The sequence below is a fragment of the Schistocerca piceifrons genome, chromosome 2 (genome assembly GCF_021461385.2).
Source record: "Schistocerca piceifrons isolate TAMUIC-IGC-003096 chromosome 2, iqSchPice1.1, whole genome shotgun sequence".
NCBI lineage: Eukaryota > Metazoa > Arthropoda > Insecta > Orthoptera > Acrididae > Schistocerca > Schistocerca piceifrons.
Genome location: NC_060139.1, coordinates 887,031,527 through 887,044,292, shown reverse-complemented (window position 1 = coordinate 887,044,292; position 12,766 = coordinate 887,031,527). Strand labels below are relative to the sequence as shown.

The 12,766-nt window shown below is 42.7% G+C and overlaps 1 long non-coding RNA gene across 2 annotated transcripts in view; it reads right to left on the bottom strand.

The window, feature by feature from the left end:
- LOC124777206 overlaps positions 1-12,434 on the bottom strand; it is a 49,640-nt gene extending 37,206 nt beyond the window's left edge. For both annotated transcript variants that reach the window (XR_007015696.1, XR_007015695.1), the window contains exons 1-2: positions 11,940-12,434; positions 3,850-3,955 (exon numbers count right to left, since the gene is read on the bottom strand). This is a non-coding gene — a long non-coding RNA (uncharacterized LOC124777206). The remainder of the gene's footprint in view (positions 1-3,849; positions 3,956-11,939) is intronic.
- Positions 12,435-12,766: the final 332 nt, after the last annotated feature.

The following is a 12,766-nucleotide window of genomic DNA, read 5'->3' as shown; positions in this document are numbered from 1 at the left end:
CACCACAGTTCAAAAACTAGAAATCTGCTTTAAGAGGATCAAAACTTACTTGGCCAATCTTGACGCAATAAAAAAATACAATTATTAAAACTTATCAATCAGTAAATGAATATATAATCTTTACTAAAGGAACTGCGGTCAAAAGTGCCGCGACTTTCAAAAGAAAATTATAATTATTTATACAGAAAAATCCTAAGAGTGCTTTCTTTACAACATATCTTAAAATTCTAAGGTTAGCTCAAATTCTCGACTGACAATAATCAGACTTGGCAGCCTGGTTAAATTCTTTCGGTACAACTTAACTTCATAATATAACCATTGAGAAACAATTTAATTCTCATCGCCCTGAGTGATGGTTACAGAGGAATCAGCCCTGATACAATAATTCAGTCAGAAAATAAACCATTTAAAACGTTAAGCTAAACAAACCACGAAATGAAACACCAATCAGTAACATTTGCATGCAACGGGGAAGGTTCAGAAATAGGGCAACAATCTCCATCCTCGTTCATTCTACACTGTTGTCAATCCAAGATGGTAGCTATCCCCTTCCTAACAGATGACAGATGTGGCAATGCCACATTCAAATTGATATCCACATTGATTAAATTGATATGCAAATTAATTACATTAATTACACGAATTAATAACATTAAAATGGACAGGAATTAAAGAACATGTTGGTAACTTGAAATGAAGGTAATAATTCAAAAATTGGTGTGAATTTCTAATTTTGGTGCTGTAGTTCACAATGCCATCACCAGAGAGTGCTGCTGGACACCCCCTCTGCCACTTCCCCCCTCGTCACCACCACTTTTCCACTTGTGAATTGGCATGAATAAGACTCAGTGCTGAGCTGCTGGAGAGGAAGCTATAGTCCACATTTATTTTGAGGGGAAAAGCTCGGTTGTTGGTGTGGGAGTTGCATGTATTGGTAACTACATATCCTGTGCACCTTCATATTTCCGCCGCGAAACGATGGTTCCATAAAATTTCGCCGGTGCAGCCGCATGAATTTCACCTCTTCTTTTAATATTTCGGCTGCATATCGTCCAGCCATCTTCAGAGTGAGCCGAGGTGACTGATGCTCCATCAGCTCCGTCTTTTTAACCCGCGTACCGCGCTACTGCGCATGTGGCCACGGATACACAAGCCGCCAGAGACGTTGATGGGCAGCAAAGGGGTATAACACTTGCATAAAATTAGATCTGTGCCTGCACGGTCGATCCACATGGTGATAGAGGAAAGGGTAAGGATGGATTAAATACAGAAGAACTTTGAAAATAAGCAGAAGAGAAAGTTCTTTTGTGGGATGGGACAAATAAAGAGAGGATATCAGCCAAGGATGGACATGCTGAAAGATTAGACAGGCAGTTTGATAGTTGGAAAGGAAAAAGTGGGCACAACATTTTGAAGCGTTACTGTTAAACAGACACATCGTAAGTGAAGAAAGGAATGGAGGGGCTAGAGAAGAAACTGAAGAAGAACAAGAGGCGGATGGAGATGACGATGGGCAGTGGACACAGAACAACCATAGAAAGAAGAGCGAAAAGTGATTAAAAAGTAACTTGGGAATAACAAAGCTCCTGGACACGACCTAGTAACGGCGGAAATGGAATACAATGTAGGATTAGAACATCTCTTTATAGACTTTAAACAGGCCTATGACCGAGTTAAAAGATCAGCACTGTGGGAAAAAGTGCAGACATTCAAATTTCCTAAGAAGCTAATAAAAATAACTAAGATAACGCTGGAAAACAGCAAAAGCCAGGTTAAAATTCAGGGATGTCTGTACAGATCGTTTCCAATGGAAGAAGGACTAAGACAGGGAGACCCACTGTCCCCAGTAGTATCCAACCTGGTATTAGAGAATGCAGTAAGATAAATAACCACAAACCCAGGAGTCAATATTTACAACAGACTTCTGCAAATCTTAGTCTATGCAGATGATGTAGTAAAAGTGCTAGAAGTACTGAGGCGCTCACATCAGCCTTCAAAGAGTTTGAAGCCGCTGCCAAGAACCTTGATTTAGAAATTAGTGAGACAAAATCTAAGTATGTTGTAACTGAGAGAGATTGAAGAAACACAGATGATCTACAGTTAGAAGGGTACATCTTTGAAAGAGTGGATAACTTTATTTATCTTGGCTCAGTAATAACATCAGAAAGCAAAATGGTGGCAGATAAAATAAATCTAATTAAGGCTGCCGACAGATCATGTAGAGCACTATATACTGTGCTCAAAAGTGAGAACCTAAGTAGGAAACTAAAGCTGACATTGTACAAAACAGTGATCTAACTAGTTTTTATGTGTGGCAGCGAGGCATGGGTACTGACGGAGGCTTTGGAGAAGAAACTAAATATATGGGAAAGAAAAGTGCTGAGAAAGATTTTTGGTCCAGTAAAAGAAGGTGAGATATGGAGAATTAGGACTAATGAAGAAATAAGGGCTCTTTACAAAGAACCTGATTTGCTAACCTCAATCAAAACGGGAAGGCTACGATGGTTAGGACACGTACAACGTACGTAAAGGCTCCCGAAGAAGATGATGATGGGACATCCTGGTGCCAGAAAGAGAGGCCGACAGCGTGTGAGATGGCTGGAAGATATGGAAGCCGACCTGAGAACAATGGGAGTGAGGAGGTGGCACAGGCGTGCTGAAGACAGAGACGATTGGAAATCTGTGATTGAGGAGGCCAAGATCATCAGAGGACCGTAGTGTCATAGTAACAGTCAGTATATCGTCCAGCCATCTTCAGAGTGAGCCGAGGTGACTGATGCTTAATCACTTGCTCCGTCTTTTTAAACCCGCAGACCGCGCGCTACTGCACATGCAGCCACGCACACACAAGTCGCCAGAGACGTTGATGGGCGGCAAAGGGGTGTAACACTTGTATAAAATTAGATCTGTGGGTGCAATGTCTATATCCACACGGTAATATCGATGTATCACTGCGACTGCATTCACAGAAAGTGCCGGATTCCATGACATTTCCAAGCTGAAGCCTCTATCTCTATTAATTAAATTTGTCTCCGACCGAAATTTCAATTGCTTCTTTCACTACTCAGTCTCAGAAAGATGAAGACGAGGATAAAATTTCGAAGTTACAGTACACCACGAGAGCCCTGTGTCCATATAGTGCTCTGCTACGTGCGAGTTATTAGGTTGTTAAGACCCAGGTGTACCTGAGATAATCTGTGCATCTCTCATGGGACTGTATGTGTCGTTTGTCCGATGTATGAACTGCCACACTTACAGGGGATCTTGAAAATGACAGGCTTCTGAACCACCACATCATCTTTAAGGGAAGCCATGAGTGCTGCTGTCTTTGATGGAGGGCGAAAAATCACTTTCACTTTGTGTTTGCTGAGATTACGTCCTATTTTTGTCCACAGATTTCCAACGTATGGCAGAAAAGCCACGTATTTAAAACATTCCGTGTCTTCTTCTGCTTTCCTTATGCCCTCTGTGGCTTTCATTTGTGAAGCCTTATGTATCTGCTGTGGAGAGTACCTGTTGGCTTCAAAAACTCTTCTCAATTGTAGAAGCTCGTCCTCCAGACTGCTCTCATCAGCAATGACGTGTGCTCTGTTTACCAGAGTTCTCAGAACACTCATCGTCTGCGAAGGATGGTGCATCTGTTTGCAAGTAAATATAAATCCATATGGGTTGTTTCCCAATACACTGCATGTCCCAAAGTGCCATCATATTTGCGTCACAAATGGAGGGCACCCATCTTTTTCGATTTCCACCGTGAACTGAATTTGTCTATGGAAGGAATTCAGTTTTAAAAATTCTTTTAATTTATCGTCACCATGGGGCCACACTACGAAAGTGTTATCAACATACCTCCAAAATACTGTGGGCTTCGAGCTAGCAGATTCCAGCGCCTTCTCCTCGAAATCCTCCATAGAAAAGCTGGCCACCAAGAGCTACCGATGGCGACACGGTCAGCCTGTTCATAAAATTTGTTATTGATTAAAAAAATATGTCGTATCAAAATATGTACAAACAAAGTTGAAATCTTTTTATCATAGGTTTTGACAACGAGAAATAATGTTTCAGGAAGTGGTGCCTTTGTGAACAACGACACTACATGGAAACTAACTAACATATCAGAACTGTTCAGTTTGAGTGATTTTAGTATGCCAATGTTGTGTGTTCCACGAAGTGTAATTCGTACTGTTCCCCTTCTTTTGCCATCGTACCTTGGTGTAAATCTTCTTTCCCCCAGAACTGAAGATGTTTTAATGTCAGTGTCAGTTCTTTACATAGCACAAAACGACCGGCCGCAGTGAGAAACTGGTGTGCTCTGCCGTTCGATACTGTCCTGATATGATCGAAAAATGCTCTGTCTCTCGAAGCACGTGATGATCAGCTCATAAGGATATAGTCCATAACTTCTGAATGTGTAGATAACATTCCACTCCTAGTAATACGTGGATGTTTCCAGGACAACAAAAATCTGGATCAGCGAGTTGTAGACCTGGAAGGTCCCATATACTGGGATCAATTATTTTTTCAGGCAAGGTATCAGTTATCTTCGGCAAAACTAAAAATTCGACAAACGGCATACACCGGGTGATCAAAAAGTCAGTATAAATTTGAAAACTGAATAAATCACGGAATAATGTAGATAGAGAGGTACAAATTGACACACACGCTAGGAATGACATGGGGTTTTATTAGAACCAAAAAATACAAAAGTTCAAAAAATGTCCGACAGATGGCGCTTCATCCGACCAGAATAGCAATAATTAGCACAACAAAGTAAGGCAAAGCAAAGATGATGTTCTTTACAGGAAATGCTCAATATGTCCACCATCATTCCTCAACAATAGCTGTAGTCGAGGAATAATGTTGTGAACAGCACTGTCAAGCCTGTCCGGAGTTATGGTGAGGCATTGGCGTCAGATGTTGTCTTTCAGTATCCCTAGAGATGTCGGTCGATCACGATACAATTGCGATTTCAGGTAACCCCAAAGCCAATAATCGCATGGACTGAGGTCTGGGGACCTGGGAGGCCAAGCATGACGAAAGTGACGGCTGAGCACACGATCATCACGAAACGACGCGCGCAAGAGATCTTCCACGCGCCATCTTTCAGACATTTTGTGAACTTTTTTTTTTTTTGTCATTCCAAGCATGTGTGTCAACTTTTATCTCTCTATCTACATTATTCCGTGGTTTATTAAGTTTTCAAATTTATACTGACTTTTTGATCACCCTGTACTTGCTTACACAGGAGCCACTAGTACAGAGACGCAGTGTTGTGTTTTTGAGTGGCTTGCACCTATTCCTTGAATCTGTACTCTGCTGTGCCACCATTTCAGCCTAAGGCGATGTGCACATGTTTCCAATATGAAGCATGGCCCAGATTCCAACAAATTACTGCAAGTCTGTCATTTTCCATTGATACTTTATAACTTTATTCTCTCTGTCGTGAGGAGTAATCCTTTGCCTGGGCTGATCTTCAATGAACAATAACACGATGCACATGACTGATGTTTGCCATTGTGTTCGTGTTGCATGTCACTTGGACACTACTTCCTTGTTCCATGCCGGCCGCGGTGGTCTAGCGGTTCTGGCGCTGCAGTCCGGCACCGCGGGACTGCTACGGTCGCAGGTTCGAATCCTGCCTCGGGCATGGGTGTGTGTGATGTCCTTAGGTTAGTTAGGTTTAAGTAGTTCTAAGTTCTAGGGGACTTATGACCTCAGATGTTGAGTCCCATAGTGCCCAGAGCCATTTGAACCTTGTTCCATCTTGTGCGCATTGTGACTCTGCGTATAATAGCGTGTGGTGTCGTTTACCGCAAGTATGACAACTAATGGAGTTAGAATCCTATATTCATTGTTCAGACAATTGTAGCATAATTTGTGGCGCATAACAACGACCTTTCGTTCGCTACATGTGGATTGTTCGAATTTGTTGCAGTTGTGCAACGAAAGGCTGGTGGCACATGACACGTGCAGTACTGATAGTGACGTATGTCTGTTTAGAAAGCCCAAACTGAATGTTGTTGGACGTATTCTGATGTTTATTAACAAGTACGTCTTGACCTAGTGGTACTGTAGCCCTGAGATTTCTACATTTATTTTCGAGAAGAGTAACATTTGCTTTGTCAGAAAGCTCTGCAAACTCAGACTAGCTTCAAACTCTGCTCTTCTAGACAGTTGAACACCTTCTATAGGGAGATGTGATGTAATTATGTCTTGTAAAATTTAGCTGTAATGCCATCAGCCATGCACATTACTTGAAACCTGATCCAATAGTGCGTGAGTTGCTGATGGCATTAGCAGTTTCCTTGAATGTGCCGCTGCAATCAGTAGAGGATTCCTGCATCTGTTAAGAACCACATCAAAGGATAGCTTTACGTGAGTGTTCGTCATTGGAAGCTGAGCAATTAAATTGTGTGTTTCACCTGTTAATGAACTAAGCAGAGGATGATATGTAGCAATGTCCAGAATTTCCTTGTTATTTGCGACGAGCAGCATGAAGAATATCGGAATTGCGATACATCACCGTTATATGATGGCAGTTTTATGGTGGGGAGTTTGATGCTACGTTTTGATGCATTCAAGGTACACCCAGCATCTGACGAAACCTCGTTAGAAGCATCGGCGTGACTCTTTTGAATCACTTCCGTTTTTTTTCTAAGATTTCTCGGTCCTCAGCATAAATCTGTACGTCTTTAAACAATTTGAGCTGTGAGTGCGCATCCTCACACGTCTCCAAGATCTTCGACGACTGTTCCATCCCGACGGTAATATCAAAAGTGTCAGATTTGCCTGTTACTTCGAATTCGCTTGCAAACATTAACACTTTAAGAACTGCTTGAGGCTTGTTTTCGCCAACGAGAGCGTAGTCATAAATTTCTTTCCTAAGACTTCATCCATCATGGAAAGCTAACGGTGGCAGGAAACAGAAGAAGTAGCAGTTAAATTGAGTATCAATTACAGAAAGCAGGATAGCCAGACCACGTACTTAACTTTTAGATGTGTCGTGTCGATGCTGCTGGCTGCGTCTCCGTGTTGTTTCATTGCAACTCATCGCTGCTGTACCATAGATAGATGGCTGCTGGCGAAAATGTATAGAGTAAATGCACCTGAGGACCAAGAATTTATCAAGAACGTAAAACTGTTCGGATCTATTCGGACTGTATTGAATGACGAGATTTGAGGTAATCACTTACGGCTCACCATTAGGTTCATATTTACAAGTCCAAATACACACACTTGCCTTTTATACGGCGCGTGGCCACGAGCTAAGGACAGCCGACGAACTGAGAGTCCATTAAAACATTGTTCTCACCAGCACTGCACAGTTATGTGCCCTTGGAGGGATGGAGGGCGTTATTACCATTGTCCCTCCAGGTAGAAATATCTCCAGCGAAAGCAGCACTCTCAAGTGGCTCGGTAGAATATTTCGACAGAACATGATTAAAATACAGATGATGTCAGAGCATTAGAGGAACGAAATCGATCACTACTCAGGTGATGTGTATAAGCCAAGGGATCAAGATGGTGGCAGAGGAAACAGAGGTTAGTGTTTAGTGGTGCAGGAAACTAAATTGTGAAGTGTGAGAAACAATTTAAGCAAGCTCCATGACAAATTAATAGTCCACCACTCAGCTGAGTGATACAACTTGGGTTGGGTGGAGATTATTGCATCACTACTCCAGAATGCAGTATATCTTAACCATTGCGTCACATCCATTCCGGCAGATGTAGGCTACATCCAATCCCACCATTTTCCCTTCCACACTACTACTTACAATTAACAAGCACTGATGTACAATCATTCACACTGGATGGTTACGAGCGTAGTACATTTAACTTTTGTTAAGCTGTTACGTGGCACTTTATTTTGAATCTGTCACACATCCTGTTTGACAATGTAATATGCACATCCCGATAGTCAGCATAGTTGTTTCTTTAACGCTTCATGAAATCTGAAGACAATATTCATTGCTGTGAATCATTGCGCAGCTAATTACTTCTTCTTCTCCTTTCATTTTGTAACTATGAGGCGGACCTGCTATTTTCTGCAGCCTTGGGAGCTTTATTTAGCTGATTCATGATAGGGAAGTTAGATTAGAAGGACGTGTCATTAACTTTTTGAGCAATGAAAGCTGGCCCCAGTCAGGTATAGAAGTCACTATGTCCCGTCCCCGCCCGCCAGACTAAGAGGAGGGGGGCCCGTGAGCCGTAACAACTGCAAGAAGCTCGAAGGAATCCTTTCTGGCAAGATAAACATCTGAAACCTAGGTATAGCATTTATAACTTGAGACAGTGAGATCAGCCGTTGTCCATGGGCAGGCCACGAAAGAATGTTCGTTTTAATCTGAGTAACACGGACTGTGACTGGCGTAATTATTTCGGAAGAAGATGCATTTTCCCCATGTGAGTCTACGTGCAAGTGTATTCGCTTGTGGGAGATGGAGACCGGTAACATAATGGGAGAGGTTTTCTGCCTTCCTGTCCACGCTTCATCGCTGTTGGTCAACCATGACAAAATCCGTGAGAGCAGATATTTGTTAAATATGTTTACATGATTATTTATGGTCAGAAATCACAGGGTCTGCTGAAACTGCCCGGCAAGATTCCTACGCTGGCAGAACCAACGAAGATTCGGAGTGGAAAGTCCGAAAACGCGACAGGGAGATAAGAGAGAGAGAGAGCTCGTCGTAGACAGGCAGGAGGGGACATTTGCTTCAGGTGCATCGTAGAGAACGTACTTTACTTTATCCAGCAGCAGAGACGGTTGCCTTCGACTTAGAACAGAGTATAGAGGTCGAGGTGGCCTCACAACTTCCTGCAGTTCCTGTCACAATCCTCCATGCCCACACCACTTAAGAGCGGTAAGCACGAGCCAGTGACGTAATCAAAAATGGTTCAAATGGCTCTAAGCACTACGGGACTTAACATCTGAGGCCATCAGTCCCCTAGACTTAGAACTACTTAAACCTAATAACCTAAGGACATCACAAGCATCCATGCCCGAGGCAGGATTCGAACCTGCGACCGTAGCAGCAGCGCGTTTGCGGCTGAGGTACCTAGAATCGCTCGGCCACAACGGCCGGCAGTGATGTAATCACTGAGCAGAGAGGAGTACGAGGGTAGTTAATTTCTGTCCGTTTTTAACTGCACTGTTTCAACGTTCACAGCCAATTAGCTGCTACCTTGAACAGCGTAGGCAAATCTGTTTGTGTTTATCCATTCTTTCATGGTGTTCTTTCTTTAAATCACTAAACATTTTCATAGTCATTGGCTGTATGTGTGATATAAGTTCATATTATGCTTTCATGTATCCACCTACTTGTGCCAAGGCTGTAGTTCATAATTACACATGTTATGACCACTTGTCATTCGTTTATATGTTTGGTTCAGTGGGTAAAGAACTTGTTTAATGACTTTTGTCAAAAACCCGAATTGTTCTAGTGATGGTTGGTCTGCTTTTGTAGTCAGATGAACCCCTTCATTGATATATTCTTGTAAGGTGTGGTACGTTCATACTTAACTGGCCCACCCCTAGTAATTTTTTAAAAATAAGACTTTTTCCATTGTACGACATTGTTTCAATAAACTTTGCATGATTTTGTTTCAATAAACATTGCATGATTTTGTACGTCACTGTGCACCAGATTTATTGCATCTTATGGGTATGCTAAACATGCTCAACCGACACCTCATAAAGCACGCTGTACCAAAATGGCCATATGCGAATGAAATGTACGTTGCAAGACTGTGTACGTCATCGTCATACGGCCTGAGGACCTGATGTATAAAGTATGTCGTGTTATTGGGTACGCAACGCGATACTCTCTTATTCCATAGCCCGCACATTTCTGATGTGCTATGGCCACTGGCAGTGTCATATTTTCGTGACGTAATCTTTCAGCAAGATAAAGCAGGACTGCACGTCGCCCGCGTTGTCCTGAAGTACCTAGGCAAAGAGAGTGTTAGACTGTTTGCTTGGACAGTGCGATTTCTAGATCTCTCAGCCACTAAAACATCTGGTCATTCGTTGCTGAGGGAGTGGGCGAGCACCAGTCGCCAGCCACTACGATACATGCAGTCTGACACAGAGTTGAGGCGTCATGGAATTACACAGCCGCATCTATCATCCGAGCTCAGTTCGACTCCACTCTCGACACCCAGTCACGTCAGACCGTTCCAAATTTCATACCCTCTATACCCCCAGATCATATACAGATTCAATCACGTATTGCTCCTAACACGTCTACATGCGAAATAAGTACAATATTATTATCTGCTACTACTCCTGCTGTAAAAATTTTGATTGCTAGTGCAACGTTCAATGTCAACGATACGTCAGAATGAGAATAAGAGCAGCGTGGACTCGTGTGAAGGCTATGTTGAAATACGAGTGTATTTTCGACCCAGAAACCACTTTCAGACAGAGAACTTTTCTCTATATCCTCGTAATCAAAGCAATCTGTAGCCAGAAGACTACGCTCATCTCAGTTCTTGCTACGGTTTTGTTTTTCAAATAAGTCCAGATCTGGTTTTAGCAAATATTCGTAAAGACGTTCAATAATCAGTGCTGATATGCGATATAGGCTTTTTGAGTTGTGTCTCTCTGAGTCACTCCCGAATAGTGTGCGTTGTGGCTGTGCCCTCCTGTAAAGTTTTGTGGTTCCAGGCTGGATAAGTGGAGGGTGGTATGGTAGGTGAGTGGCCGGTTTCCTCTGACTACAACGCAAAACGCGCACTTGATTAAAATAAACTTTATTACAGGAATTACTTAACTTCAATGACATGAAGTTGTGTGGCTAACTGCAATCAAATAATAAATTTTAATTCATAATTGTCCGTGTCCATATCACAACTATATACAATTGCTAACGTTTTTTCAGAACTAGCAAAGGTGACTAACGCTTTTGAGATCCGGTGGTCAAGGAAGGCAGGATTCGATTACGATTGTGGATGGGGCCGTAATCAGTTACTATTGGTTGGCATTTTTTTAATCACACACAATTTATTTAAAATCAACAACAGATAAAATAAGGGCAATAATTTAAGAATTGTTTCACGACTGAAGTCCTTAATGGCAATAAAATAAGAATTGTTTAACTTGTTGCATCTTACAAGTACAGTTATTAAAATATTGAAAACAAATCACCAAGGTCTTAAAGGTTAACTGCTAAAATACAATTGCCACATTAGAATTTTAAGACAAGTAGCGACACTCATGGCTGAAGGCCCTTACCGCCAAGAATGGCAATTATTTAAAAAATTTAACAAAATACTGTCAAACATCAAGGCAATAGCAAAAGTTAATTTAAAGACAGCCAACTGATCACCAAACAGGTGAGACAAAATGTTAGTAAACTTGGTAGCACAACCGTTTACACTTGCTGTAACGCCAAGAATGGCAATCATATTAAAAAAAACTTTAGAAACATACAATAAAGCAGCAAATATAATAACAAGGTTAATTCAGAAGGACAAGCAACTGATAAGTGATCACCAAACAGGTGAGACAAATGATGGTAACTTGGTAATCCTATAGTAAAATAATAACACAATAATAAAGCACAAGGGCTAGTCACAGACGGTGCTCCATGAATCGACCTCTGAGTAGGTCAGGCCAAAACACTTTTGCGAGCGATGAGAAGGGCAGCCAAAAGTTGCAAATGGTTCAAATGGCTCTGAGCACTATGGGACTTAACATCTATGGTCATCAGTCCCCTAGAACCTAGAACTACTTAAACCTAACTAACCTAAGGACATCACACACATCCATGCCCGAGGCAGGATTCGAACCTGCGACCGTAGCAGTCGCGGGGCTCCGGACTGAGCGCCTAGAACCGCTAGACCACCTCGACCGGCCAAAAGTTGCATTCACTTCACAAGATGGTAACTCAGACTAGTGGCAGTCTAACGAATGACTAATGATAATCTGCTGAACCTACCTAACGTCCGATAACCACGATAGAACACCATGTCAAAGCCGGAACTAGAGGTCAGCACTACGTCCTTAGAATGCTGTGTTTAGAGCGTCTGAAAGGAGAAAGAAACCACTACTGTCAGAGTAGAAGAAACACCAACCGACCTAAAAATCAAGGAAACTGTGAAAACTACCCGCTTTACCGGACACCAGCGGCAAGGCGAGGAAACATACACTGACGTTACATACACTAACCTCCAGGGCAGGTCACAGAGGCGTTAGAGGCCACCAGGCAGGAAAAATATCACTGGTTGAACTTAACAAATAGTAACACATAGAATTCAGCAATTAGTAACATGAAGTCGAGGAAAACTAATTAGATCCGCCTTCACCAAGCAGTCGCCTCGCTGCTCTTCGTCTCGGCGACACTGCGAGCAGCAACACGAACCCAAGTCACTGGAAAATCGCGAGATGTCACAGTGGTGGAGGTTTCACTGCTAGGATTAAAATCCACTTAACTTAAAGCTTGTTGGATCCGGTTGACGACTAGGTTGTGTACCCTCGCGACCACAGCCCTTCCATCTGGCAGTGCATGCGTGCCGCCAGCGGTCCTGGCGTGTTCTCGCACTGCCCTCTTGGCTCCTCAGGAGTCCCCAACCGAACTGCTCACTCACACGACCTGGAAGAACAACGACGTCACCCCAAAGATAGGGCCACACTACATATCGATAACGCCGCTGCTGCCAGCAGCGGACAGGCAACGCTTGCGAAACCAAGTGGCGCCAGTCAACACAAGAAGAATACAAACAACCGCAGCCATGTCAACTAAACGATACAGTCTGGCCTCCAGCA